The following is a 13459-nucleotide window of genomic DNA, read 5'->3' on the forward strand; positions in this document are numbered from 1 at the left end:
ACTGGGCCCATCAACTGTGTATTAATGAGTGGGGAGGAGGTCACGAGGCCCCATCTCTCTGAGGCTCTGTAAGCAGTGAGTGGTTGACCACAGAATGGAGAGAGGTTTTTTTCAGGGATGTAACTGCCTGTAAGGTGTCTAAGTTCCTGTAAGTAACCAGCCCCTCACCTTTGCTCGTGTAAGTAACCCTAAAGAAACTTGCAGGGTCACCAGAGGAAAAGACAGGAAGCTGAGAAGGGGAAGGGAGTTAGTGGAAGTGTGGGGAGACAAGCTAGAGCCATGGCAGATGAATATGATCAAAATACATCATATGAATTATGACAATGTCACAATGAGCCCATTATTATGTTCAGTCACTGTCTCGATTAGGGTTTTACTCCTGTGAACAAACGCCATGACCAAGGCAACTCTTTTTTTTTTTGATTGATTGATTGATTGATTTAATATGAGTATATTGTAGCTGTCTTCAGACACACCAGAAGAGGGCATCGGATCCCATTATAGATGGTTGTGAGCCACCATGTGGTTGCTGGGAATTGAACTCAGGACCTCTAGAAGAGCAGTCAGTGCTCTTAACCGCTGAACCATCTCTCCAGCCCCACCAAGGCAACTCTTATAGGGACAACGAGGAGCCCACGGGGGGGAGGGGTCTTAAAAGCCCACACCCACAGCAACATGCTCCCTCTGACAAGGCCACACCTACTCCATCAAGGCCACACTTCCAAATGGCACCACTCCCTGGACCAAACATATTTACATGCTTTTTAAAATTTTAAGTATGAGAGACATAAAGATGGAACAGTTTGAGGATTAATAGAAAATTTATCCTCTTTTTATTCCTTGAAAGGACAAAGATCAGGATTCCCAGCACTTTAACATTCCCAAGTCAAAAGAGGAGTGCGTCATTCAGGAGACCCAGCAGATGGGAGAATTGACTTTGGTTTAGAAAAGAATATTCCATATGGCTAGGGTTTGCACTAATCAGACTTTAGCTGGTAAAAATACATGGACTCCAGAGTGTGAGAACCTTGGTGGGAGCCAGAATCGAAATGGAAGGAAGAAGGAACGGGAGGAGGAGAAGCGAGAGGAGCAAGACACTGGGTAAGGAGAAGGAACCAGACGTGACTTAAGAACACGTGAGCGGTGAACGATTCAGTATTTTCACGGGCACAGTGGAAGCCATCTTTTTCTTTGGGTTTGGAGAACAGCGCTTTGACGGTCTCTGTCTGGAAACTTCCATGTCTGGCTGAGTCCGTGCTGCCTCTGTCCTGAGTGTAGCTTGAGCCTCCTTACTCTGTAACCCATTTGCAGACTAGGACGCAGCAGGTCCCGAAGTGAGCAGGCTGATAAGAAGCCGAAGCTGAGAGAGGCCATGTTTGAAATCTTGGGCCTCTGACATGTGACTCTTGAGCCCTGTACCCTGAGAGTCCTGGGGCAAGGTGAAAAATATGCCCAGCTCCATGGATGCGACCATCTTGGTTCTCTTAACTAGTCGGATTAATAAGCAGTGCACAGCCGGGCGTGGTGGCGCACGCCTTTAATCCCAGCACTCGGGAGGCAGAGGCAGGCGGATTTCTGAGTTCGAGGCCAGCCTGCTCTACAAAGTGAGTGCCAGGACAGCCAGAGCTACACAGAGAAACCCTGTCTCAAACAAACAAAAAAAAGCAGTGCACAACTGAACAGTTGCAACGATTCAGATATAGCACACAGGAGTCCCCAAAATGCAGAAAACCTACTTGCAAAAAGGGATTCTTTTTTTTTTTACTCTGCACCAACTTTGTTGATTCTTCTCTCTCTCTCTCTCCCTCTCTCTCTCTCTTTCCCTCTCTCTCTTTCTTTTCTTTTCTTTCTTTCTTTCTTTCTTTCTTCCTTTCTTTCTTTCTTTCTTTCTCTCATTTGGTTTTGTTTTCTCTGCATAACACGCTCTGGCTGTCCTCGACTCACTTTGTAGACCAGGCTGGCCTCAAACTCACAGAGATCTGCCCACCTCTGCCTCCTTGAGTGCAGGTATGATTAATGGTGTGTGCCACCACACCCATTTGATTGAATTCTTCAATCAAATTCTTTCTCAACTGAGCTGTTTTGGCTGTCTGTGTTGAATTCTTAATGTCTGGCTTAGAGGGAAGTAATTTAAACCACAAGCATATCCGAACCTTCAAACCCAATATGGCTACAGAACAGGCTGCAGTCGAGATTCTCCCATCAGAATACTGGGTCAAGGCCCAACAAGAGAGATGGTCTACACCTCGAACCAGATGGTCTCCTTAACCCCCCTGACGTGGATGCTGAACAATCTAATTCCTGGCTGGGCAACAGTTATGGTGTCAAAGCTACAGAAGCCCAGGAGTTCTGTCTTTCTTCCAGAACCAGCCTAACGTTTGGCTCAATATTCTTAAAGGGAATTATTCAGTAATTAGAAATATTCTGTAAGTCCTATTAAAAAAAAATTGTGGGCCTAGGAGATGGCTCATCCTAGCTACATAAACTCAATAGCTACATGAACCCAAGTTCAAGGCCCAGACCATAGCAAGCCACTTGTGTTGGTGGCAGCTGTAACCCCAGGACTCCTACAGTGACCTGGGAGATGGAGAGGAGGGAATCGTCTGGAAACCCGAGGGCCAGCTCTCCCGGAGGAGGACGCACAGCCACAGAGAAACAGTGCAAGCCTGCCAGGTGGGGTGAAGGGTGAGAGCTGAGTCCTGACGCTTGTCATTAAAAAGGTCATAAATAAGTACACACCTGTAATTGCAACACACCGGAAGTGGAGGCAGGAGATTCGTAAGCCTGAGGTCAGTCTGGACTACATTGTGAGACCCTCCCTGTCTTAACAAAAATGTTATATGAAGAAGCATACATATAAATGCTTCCTACTTTAATCAAGAAACAAAATTTGGGGCTGGTGAGATGGTTCAGTGGGTAAGAGCACCGACTGCTCTTCCAAAGGTACTGAGTTCAAATCCCAGCAACCACATGGTGGCTCACAACCACCCATAATGAGATCTGATACCCTCTTCTGGTGCGTTTGAAGACAGCTACAGTGAACTTATACTAATAAATAAATCTTAAAAAAAAAAAAAAGAAAAAAGAAACAAAATTTGTCCAAGAAACTTCATCGGTATTCTTTTTATATCTCTTCAGCTAGATCACATACACTTCTAGGCCAATCAGTGCCTAAGGTCTGGGCTGCCCTTCCTTAACTTAGCACCACTGGGGCTGATGGAGACTGTACTCTCCCTTACCCGACTGCCGCTCTCCCTGTTCCTGGACAATATCGGGCATGGGAGATACACATTGGCTGACCATATTGGGAAAGAGGCAAACAGCAGAGGAACTGCCCATGACTCTTCATGTCACAATGCAAGCAGAACATTTTTTCCTGTCTTACCACAGTAGATACAACTTTGAGTGAGAAGCAGACGTCTTCTCTGGGTTCATGTATGGTACAAGAAGCCCAGTCATGGGCCTGACCATCAGCTCTGCGATCAATCAACCTGGAGTAACAGCAGGTTGGTTCCTGGGGTAGGCTGAGAGGCACAAACGTAAATTCTTTCTTAGGTTTCCTCCAGAAAGTCTCAGGTTTGAAATGTGTAAGAGGGTTTAAAAGGGAGAAAAATGGAGTTTGTAAATTCAAAGAAACACACAGAAATTTGAATAGAAAGAACAAAGCAAGCTTAACAAAGTTTGAAGGGGGCTTTGAAATGGCACACGTTATCGCCGGAGATGACTGTGTATGATCAAATACTCTAGTTAAAAGAGACAAAAATAAGAAGAAAGACACAGCTGCAGAGGTTGAAACGTTGACCTGTGTGTAATTCTGGGGATTCATTCTCATTTTGTACAGGAGTAGGTATGTGGGTGATGTGTCATTTTAGCAGTAGAAAATTCATCAAGCTAGGCATGGTGCCGCGTGCCTATAATCCCAGCTCTGGGGAAACTGAGGCAGAAAGTTTCCTTACCTTTTAAGGTTGAGGTTAGCCAACACCACATAGAGACTGTCTAAAAAAAAAAAATCTATTTTGCACCCACCAAATAAACAAATAATTACTGATCAGAGATTTGAAAAAGCGCCTAGCCTCAGGTTGGGCAAAGCTCTTGAGATATCAGAGAGATAGATGGTCGTGCAAATGACAGAGGTGTTGGAGCTAAGAATCCAGCCTTGGCTGGACAGTGGTGGTGCACGCCTTTAATCCCAGCACTCGGGAGGCAGAGGCAGGCGGATTTCTGAGTTTGAGGCCAGCCTGGTCTACAGAGTGAGTTCCAGGACAGCCAGGGCTACACAGAGAAACCCTGTCTCGGGAAACAAACAAACAAACAAAGAATCCAGCCTTGACAAGCTCCGCCTTTCTCAGCACTGTGAGCCTGACTGACTTCCTTACTCTCAGCTCCCCTCTATAAATGCTTGGTTATAAATGGAAACCACCTCTCCTAGCTTGGTTCTCTGTGCTTAGTCATAGACCCTTGATACAGAGTGCAGGGGTTTGAACCGAAATGGTTCCCTTAGACTCATGCTCAAATGATTGGACCACAGGGAGTGGCACTATTAGGAGGTGTGGCCTTATTGGAGGAAGTGTGTTCCTGTGGGGGCGGGCTTTGAGGTCATACCTACTCAAGCTACACCCTGTAAGGAACACAGCCTCCTGTTTCTGTGGATCAAGATGTAGAACTCGGGGGCTGGTGAGATGGCTCAGTGGGTAAGAGCACCCGACTGCTCTTCCGAAGGTCCGAAGTTCAAATCCCAGCAACCACATGGTGGCTCACAACCATCTGTAATGAGATCTGACTCCCTCTTCTGGAGTGTCTGAAGACAGCTACAGTGTACTTACATATAATAAAAATAAATAAATCTTTAAAAAAAAAAAAAAAAGATGTAGAACTCTCAGCTCCATCTCTAGGTTCCCAATCAAAGGCAAAGAGCAACTGAGGAACTCATTCAGCACTGATTTCTGGTCTCCTCCTCTAGAACCACAGGTAACACATACACAACACACACACACCACACCACACACACCACACACAACACCCTCACATACACACAGACACACACACCCCAAAACCAAATGACAGCTGAAATGTTATCCTCATGTCATGCTTGTTAATTCCAGCACAGGGGAAGCTGAGGCAGGAGGACTATTCTGAATTTCAGGCCAGCCCAAAACCCCCCCAAATTAATTTTAGGGTATGTATATTTTACTACAATAAAAATAAAGGCAAGGGTTGGTGAGGTGGTTCATTGGTTAAGAGCACTGGCTGCTCTTCCAGAGGTCCTGAGTTCAATTCCCAGCAACCACATGGTGGCTCACAACCATCTGTAATGAGATCTGATGCCCTCTTCTGGTGTGTCTGAGGAGAGCCATAGTGTACTCACATTAATAAGTTAAATAAATAAATAAATCTAAAAAACAATCTCTTGGGGCCAAGGATATAGTTCAATGTGAAGTCTGACTAATATGTACATACCCCAGGCTTGAGTGCCATCATATTATTAACAAGGGAGGGTGTGCTGTAGAGATGGCTCAGTGGTTAAGAGCACTTCCTGTTCCCCCAAGTGACCAGAGTTCAGTTCCTAGCATCCATATCAGGTGGCTCACGATCACAGCAAGATGTCTCTTGCAGCCTCTCCAGGTACCATCCCCCACCATGCACACAGACATCCATATTTTTAAAAAGATAAACTACTTTTTATCTTAAAAAAAAAAAATCCCTTGTCAGTGCAGACAGTCTAATCCTTGTCCTGTGTGGTGATGTTAAAACTGGATTTATAATATTCCAGCCAGCTCTTCATTTACACAACTTTATGACTGTGATATATGTCTCAATAAAAGAAGCCAGGACAATATGTTGGATGACAAATACTTAAAATTAATCACTCACAGGCTACACATCTGCCTAAGAATAATCACTATTAATTTTAGATATTTTCTTTCTTTTCTCCTTTGCATACACATATTTATGTATTACTTATCCTTCTGTTTTTTTTTTTTGTTTTTTTTTGTTTGTTTGTTTTTTATGAGACAGGATCTTTACCATGTAACTCTAGCTGGTCTTGAATTTGCTACATACCTAAGACTGGTCTTAAACTTATGAATCCCCTTGCCTTAGCCTTCCTGAGATCTGGGTTTAGAGGCATGCTCCACCTCTGGCTTATTTAGTGTTGACATAGTGGGATTTTAAGAGCTGGGCTATGTGTTGCTCAATAGAAAATTACCTCCACCCCCCAACCTTAAAGGCTTAATGGGACAAACACTAAGTGTTTTCTAACAGTTTCTGCAGGTCAGGGATGGATGTGCAACTTGTCTCTGCCCCTGCCTCTCAGTCACTGTGGGCTGCAGCCTCGGAAGGATGAAGACCCACTTTCAAGCTCCCTGCCCTACATCAGCCTGAGGACCTTTCTTCTTTGTTGGTTGTTGACTGGCAGCCTTCAGGTGTTTACTACACAGCATTTCCAGGAGACTTACTGGGCTCTGGTCTTAAAAATCTAGAATCTGCCCGGCCGTGGTGGTGCATGCCTTTAATCCCAGCACTCAGGAGGCAGACAGGTGGATTTCTGAATTCGAGGCCAGCCTGATCTACAAAGTGAGTTCCAGGACAGCCAGGGCTATACAGAGAATCCCCATCTCAAAAAACCAAAAAAAAAAAAAAAAAAAAAAAAAAAAAAAAAAAATCTAGAATCTATTCTTAACCCAGCAGTGTGAGAGCTGCTGGCTGTGATGAGCTCAATTGGGCCCCCACCCACCAATGTGACTATACTTGGAGGTAGAAGCTTTAAAGAGAGAGGAAGGCTCCATAATGTCATTAGCTGTGTGCTTCTAATCTACTACTGCTATGTCTTTATAAAAATCGGTAACAGGCTGGATATAGTGGCATATACAGTCGATCCTAACACTTGGGAGGCAGAGGCAGGCGATCTCTGTGAGTTCAAGGCCAGCCTGGTCTACAGAGTGAGTTCCAGGACAGCCGAACCTACATAGTGAGACCCTGTCTCAAAACAAAACAACAAAACAAAACAAAACAAAACAACAAAAAGCCCAAAACCCAACCAACCAACCAATCAGTCAAAATCCCCAAAAGGTGTGCATTTGTGTGATATCTGGGGGTATGGCACACTTCTGAGCAGCATGCTGGAGGCCCCAGGTTTAAAGCCTAGCAGCACTAGAAGAAACTAGGGATTCAGGAACACAGGGGAAAGATCACATCAGAGGTGGCGAAGAAAACCGCACGCCCAGAAGAACCCAGAAGGAGCGTCCTTGGTACCATCCTGGTCTTGGACTTCAGAAGTGTGAGAAAAACTGTCCTGTCCGGGTGTGGTGTTGAGTTCTGACAGCTCTCACCCCCATTCCACTTCCTTAAGGAACCAGAAGTTCATCCAATGACCTCCCGAGTCCCTGTCTTCCAGCTTTGTCCCTAGCTAACCTCATTTCCTGCTCCTCTCTGCCTTGCTGGCTCTCTTCCAGCCAGGAAGCATCTTTGCCTTTCCTCCACCTCAGCCACCACTCATTTGCCTCAGGCCCTTTGCACTTCCTGGCTGACACCCATCTGGCAGCTGTCCACGTAATTCTCTCCGTCACCTCAGGGTCTCAGGCCACTTGTGTAGTACTAGGCACCCTGCTGTCCTGCTTACCTAGCCGCCTGCAGTGACTCTGAAACAGGGACTGTTATAGCTAAGGGTGACCTTCAATTTACTCAGTATTCATGGACAACCTAGAGATTCTCCTCTATCTCCAGGGCTGGGATTATAGGCACGCAGCACTACACGAGTACTGGGAAGGGAGCGCGGGGCTTTGTGAGACAGGGTCTTACTAGAAAACCCAGACTGGTCTTAGAAACTCATGGAAATTCTGCTGCTTTACTCTCTCAATGCTGGGATGAAAGCTGTGTGCCACTGTGCCCAGCTGGGTGCACATTTACGAACGCTATCCTATGGAAAGGATTGGAAGTTCAATTAAAGGGAGGCCATTATTTAAAATGGCTATAAGGGGAGCTAAGGTTGTAGTTCAGTTGGAGCTAAGAGTGGTTGCCTTAGCTACAACAGTCCCTGTTTCAGTTAGAAAGGGAAGAAGGAAGGAAGGAAGGAAGGAAGGAAGGAAGGAAGGAAGGAAGGAAGGAAGGAAGGAAGGGGCTTTGTGAGACAGGGTCTTACTAGAAAACCCAGACTGGTCTTAGAAACTCATGGAAATTCTGCTGCTTTACTCTCTCAATGCTGGGATGAAAGCTGTGTGCCACTGTGCCCAGCTGGGTGCACATTTACGAACGCTATCCTATGGAAAGGATTGGAAGTTCAATTAAAGGGAGGCCATTATTTAAAATGGCTATAAGGGGAGCTAAGGTTGTAGTTCAGTTGGAGCTAAGAGTGGTTGCCTTAGCTACAACAGTCCCTGTTTCAGTTAGAAAGGGAAGAAGGAAGGAAGGAAGGAAGGAAGGAAGGAAGGAAGGAAGGAAGGAAGGAAGGCAGGCAGGCTGTAAAGAAACTCGTAAGGGATGGCTCAGCAGTAAAGGTCAAGTATTGCTGTTGTAAAGAAGGGGTGTTTGGTTCCCAGCACCCGCAGCAAGCAGCTCACAACCATCAAAAGCTCTCTTCTGGCCACATTGAACACCCATTCACATGTGGCATATATTCAAAATACATACTAACTACACGTTAAGGAAAATCTTGAAAAACAAATGGACTTCGGGGTTGTGAAATACTCTGTATGATGCTATAATAATGGGTGACGATGTGGTTGGCTCACATTTTATAGGATCATTTCATTCATTTATTCATTCATTCATCCATTCATTCATTCACTCATTCATCCATTCACAGTTTCTCCTGTAACACTAGTTTTCCTGTTTGTTTAAAAAAATTGATTGCATCTTTATTAAGAAAAATAAAACACATAAGACTAGATTGGAGATGTGGCTCAGGAGTGAAATGTGGACACCCCCCTTCAATCCCAAAAGGAACAGAAAAGAAAAGCCCACAATGCTCTATGGGTCATGAATAAACAGCTGGAGGGTGAGAGACTCCGGAGGGAGTTGCTTGGCGCTGTGAGCAGCCTGTCCGCTGAGCTATGTCCTTCTTCCTTCCTAACTGATGACCGGTGGATATTATTACCACCAGAGCAGATTAGAACCCTGAGGAAGGGACCCTGGGAAGCAGGCCAGCTTGTCCAGATTCATCTACTGTCCAGATCCATCTACTAATGTAAGGTCCATCTACTCGCCCCACAGGCCTCCTGAGGCCATCGAGATTGCTGCTCATGTGAGGTACCTGTGCACACCTGATTAAAGAAGTCAATGGCCTGGGGCCAGGCCCACCCAGACCATCTTGAAAGTCCTGTTTTGTTTTGTTTGCAATTAATATATATATATATATATATATATATATATATATATATATATATATTCACATCATTTCCCCTTTCTCTTCTCCCTTCAATCTCTCCCATACTCCTCATTGCTGATGGCCTCATTTATTTATTTATTTATTTATTTATTTATTATTTTATGTGCATGAGTGTTTTGTCTGCATGTGCATCTATTCATCACATGTGTGCTTGGTGCCTGAGGAGGTGGTGAGCTTCTATGTGGGTGCTGGGAATTGAACCTGGGTCTTTTGAAACAACACTAATCACTAAGCCAACTAACTCTCCAGCCCCTCTTTTTCTTACACACATACACACACACACATACATACACATACATACATACACACACATACATACACACACATACACATACATACACATACATACACATACATACACATACATACACATACATACACATACATACACATACACATACATACATACATACATACATACATACATACATACATACACACACATACACACATACACACACACATATGACACATGTACTGGGCAATTTTATGTCAAATTAGCACAAGCTAGAGTCATCAGAGAGGAAAGAGCCTCAGTTGAGGATATGCCTCCATGAGATCCAGCTGTAAGGCATTTTCTCAATTAGTGATCAATGGAAGTGGGCCTAGTCCAATTGTGGATGGTGCTATCCCTGGGCTGGTGGCCCTGGGTCTTATAAGAAAGTAGGCTCAGCAAGCCAGTAAGTAGCATCCCTCCAAGGCCTCTGCATCAGCTCCTGCCTCTAGGATCGTGCCCTGTTTGTGTCTATTTATGTACGTGTGTGTGTGTGTTGCAATAGATCCAAGTTCATTATTATATTATATATATATTTTAAATTGCAAACAAAATCCTTGGCTCCTAGGAAATCCAAGGCCATCCTTATCTACAGATCTTGTCTCTATATTCAAAATTAACCCAACCTGCTTTGAAACAGGACTCTTTGTCCTGTGCTGTGTGTGTGTGTGTGTGTTTTTTAAAAGATATATTTATTTTATTTGTATGAATATACTGTAGCTGTTTCCAGACCTACCAGAAGAGGGCAGCTGATCCCATTACAGATGGTTGTGAGCCACCATGTGATTGCTGGGAGTTGAACTCAGGACCTTTGGAAGAGCAGTCAGCGCTCTTAACCACTGAGCTATCTCTCCAGCTGAAACATGACTCTTAAACCAAATATTCTGACACATGCTTATAATCCTTCACTCAGGAGGTTGAGACAGGAGGACCACAGATTTGAGGCCAGCTTGGGCTACCCAGTGGGCTCCAGGTAATACTGAGTTACATAATGTGACTGTCTCCAAAAAGCAAGACAATAAAGGCCCAGTAGAGGAAACAAACGGGGCCCTTTCTTACTAATCTCTTGGAGAGCTTCACTAGTTTTACAAAATCATTAGCAGAGGTAAGACAGTCCCCATAACAAGCTGCTGTAGAACCAACAACATGGGATGCCAGGTTCCATCTTATGAACTGCTACTCTGTGCTTCTGGACAGTAATGCTTCCATTATCTGATTCCAGACACACCACAGGAGCAATGGTGGGTCAGAGGTCTTTCCACTTATAGGTGGTGTGATACTTAGTTTCAAATGTCAACTTGCCACCACTCCCTTAATCTGTTTATATCTGTGAACAAAGGATTCAGCTCCATTCTACTTCCTGGTGCCTCTTTATTATTTGAACCACACTTTTTACTTTTTACTTTTTTTATTTTTACTTTTCAAGCTTGCTACACTCCATCAAAATGTTCTTCATGAGAGTAAACCACATCACCAAGTCTAAACTGGGTTGCTTCGAGACCTCCTTGGTCAATGCGATTAATCTGAGTCTTTTCACCTAAGCCTCAGGCAGACTCTTCAGACAAGGGCAAAAAGCAGCCATGTTCTTCATATCACAAAAGCAGTCTCAAGGCCACATACTAAAAATCTCCTCTGAAACCTTTAGAGCCAGGCTTCTATGGTTCAAATCACGCTCATCACCAATGTCTTTCATATCCCTACTAGGATGGCCCATTAAGCACTACTTAAAGCATTCCACTGCTTCCTAAAGTCCCGAAATCCACATTCCTCCAAACAAAAGCATGGTCAGGCTTTTCACAGCAATACCCCAATCCCTGGTACCAACTTCTATCTTAGTTATAGTTTCATTGCTGTGACCAAGGCAACTCTTATAAGGGCAAACATTTAATTGAGGCTGACTTACAGTTTCAGAGATTCAGTTCATTCATTATTGTCACTGTAGGAAGCATGGCAGTGTCCAGGCAGACACAGTTGTGGAGGAGCTGGGAGTTCTACATCTTCATCCACAGGCAGCAGAAGGGGGACTCTGTTCTCCACGTTCAGCCAGGATGAGGCTCTCAAAGCCCACCCGACAGCGATACACTTCCTCCAGCAAGGCCATACTTCCTAACAGTGCTACTCCCTATGGGCCAGGCATAGTCAAACTACCACAACATCCCATTGTGGACAGCACTGTTCCCTAGGCAAGGAGTCCCAGAATATAAGAGAGGAGAAAGCTAGATGAAAGGAGTCAGTGTCTATGTATTTATCTCTCCCCGCTCTTATGTTCTAGGGATCAAACTCAAGTCATGAGGGCTAGTACCCCCAGAGACTAGAAGAAGGTACGGGATCTACGGGAGCTTAGATTGCAGGGAGTTATGAGCTGTCTGACATGAGTGCTGGGAACCAAACTCCAGTCCTCTGCAAGAGCAGAAAGAGCTCTTAATTGTTGAGGCATCTCTCCACTCCGTTTTCTAGAATTCTTAAAAAGGGAATACCTAAAAGAATGGAGATGGGGCTGTCCTTGGGGGAAGCTAGAATGAGTTTTTACTTGACAGCAATTTGGGGTAGGATGGAGGAGCAACAAGAAACCCAGCATGCTGAGTGTGCTGTCACCCATCTTCAATCCCAGAATGCTTTGAGTTTGAGGTCCACCTGTTCTGCATAGGGAAATCAATCCCCAGCACAGTTTGTAAATCTTAGGATGGCTTGCTTCTCATGTTTCAATCAGGAAGAAGCTTGCAAGCTCTGACCCTCAGTGTTCTATGGGAGCTTATGGGACCGGGGAAGGTCTTGGTGCAGATTTTATAATCAGAGCAACACCATTAGCATCTCAGGCATCGTCTCAAAAGGAACCAGAGCTCCTTTTCTTCTCAACATTTCGAAACCTATCCTGTTCCATTACTTCTGGACGCTTGCTCCCTGGCTAGCCGGGTGACCCTGGCCTTGATTCTAAACCTCTGACCTGAGCACAGGTCTGAGCTCAGTGAAGCACCACAGCAACACAGGACTACAGCCATTGGTACCCGTCTGGCCAATCTCTCTCCCGGTGTTGCATAAGCCATTCTAGCAAGTGCGACCAGTGCTTTTTAAAAGTGCTTCTCAACATGGGATGCGCGAGGTTGGCACCTTCCATGGAGTGTGTTTTCCGCCAAGGTGAGTGCCAGCCTCCTAAAAGGCCTCGGTTTCTCCTGTTGCAGGTAAGATTGAGTCTGCGTCAGCCATGCTGGCTACTGGCCAATAATGATAGGAGGGGAATTTATTCAAGGCTCGGCTCGCTCTCAGAATCAGTAAGGAAACACAGAAGCAACTTAGAAACCAAAAAAAAAAAAAAAAAAGGAAGATGGCAGACATGATGTGTGTAAGATACTACCACCGTCACCAACCACAGTCGCCATCTTTGTTCAGGGGCTTATTTTTATTTTTAACACAGGATCTTGCTGGGTAGCCCAGGTCAGTGGCCATTGATCTTAGTGACTGAGCACTCCAGACTTACATGATTTCTGTCATTCTGCCTTTTACCTCTGTAAAGACACTGTTTGTGTATTAGGGGACAAATAGGAGTTATGTGTGTAAATGCGGGGTCTCTAGCCTCGTTCTTGAGATCCTGAGACAGGACACTCACTCTCAAGTTAGGAAAGGGTTGAGATCCTGGCCAGCTTTCCCAGACAAGGCCTTAGCTCTGCCGTCCTCTCCCTCCTCTCCGGTTGGGGTCAGGCCTGCCCGAGTCCCGTCATGCTTCAGTTCCTGGGCAGGTGCATCTGGTCCCTTCCAATGCCTGGAGGACTGCCATGCTTGCTCAACTTCGCCTCTTATTTGAACGC

General features: G+C 45.0%; 1 long non-coding RNA gene across 3 annotated transcripts in view; it reads right to left on the reverse strand.

Annotated features, from left to right (window-relative positions):
* Nucleotides 1–13033: 13033 nt before the first annotated feature.
* Nucleotides 13034–13459, reverse strand: part of LOC147005155 (uncharacterized) — a 5205-nt gene continuing 4779 nt past the window's right edge. For all 3 annotated transcript variants that reach the window (XR_015046838.1, XR_015046840.1, XR_015046839.1), the window contains one exon: nucleotides 13034–13459. This exon is cut by the window's right edge and continues 176 nt beyond it. This is a non-coding gene — a long non-coding RNA (uncharacterized LOC147005155).

Source organism: Mus caroli, unplaced genomic scaffold (assembly GCF_978045245.1).
Source record: "Mus caroli unplaced genomic scaffold, Mus_caroli_1 scaffold_4, whole genome shotgun sequence".
Classification (NCBI taxonomy): domain Eukaryota; kingdom Metazoa; phylum Chordata; class Mammalia; order Rodentia; family Muridae; genus Mus; species Mus caroli.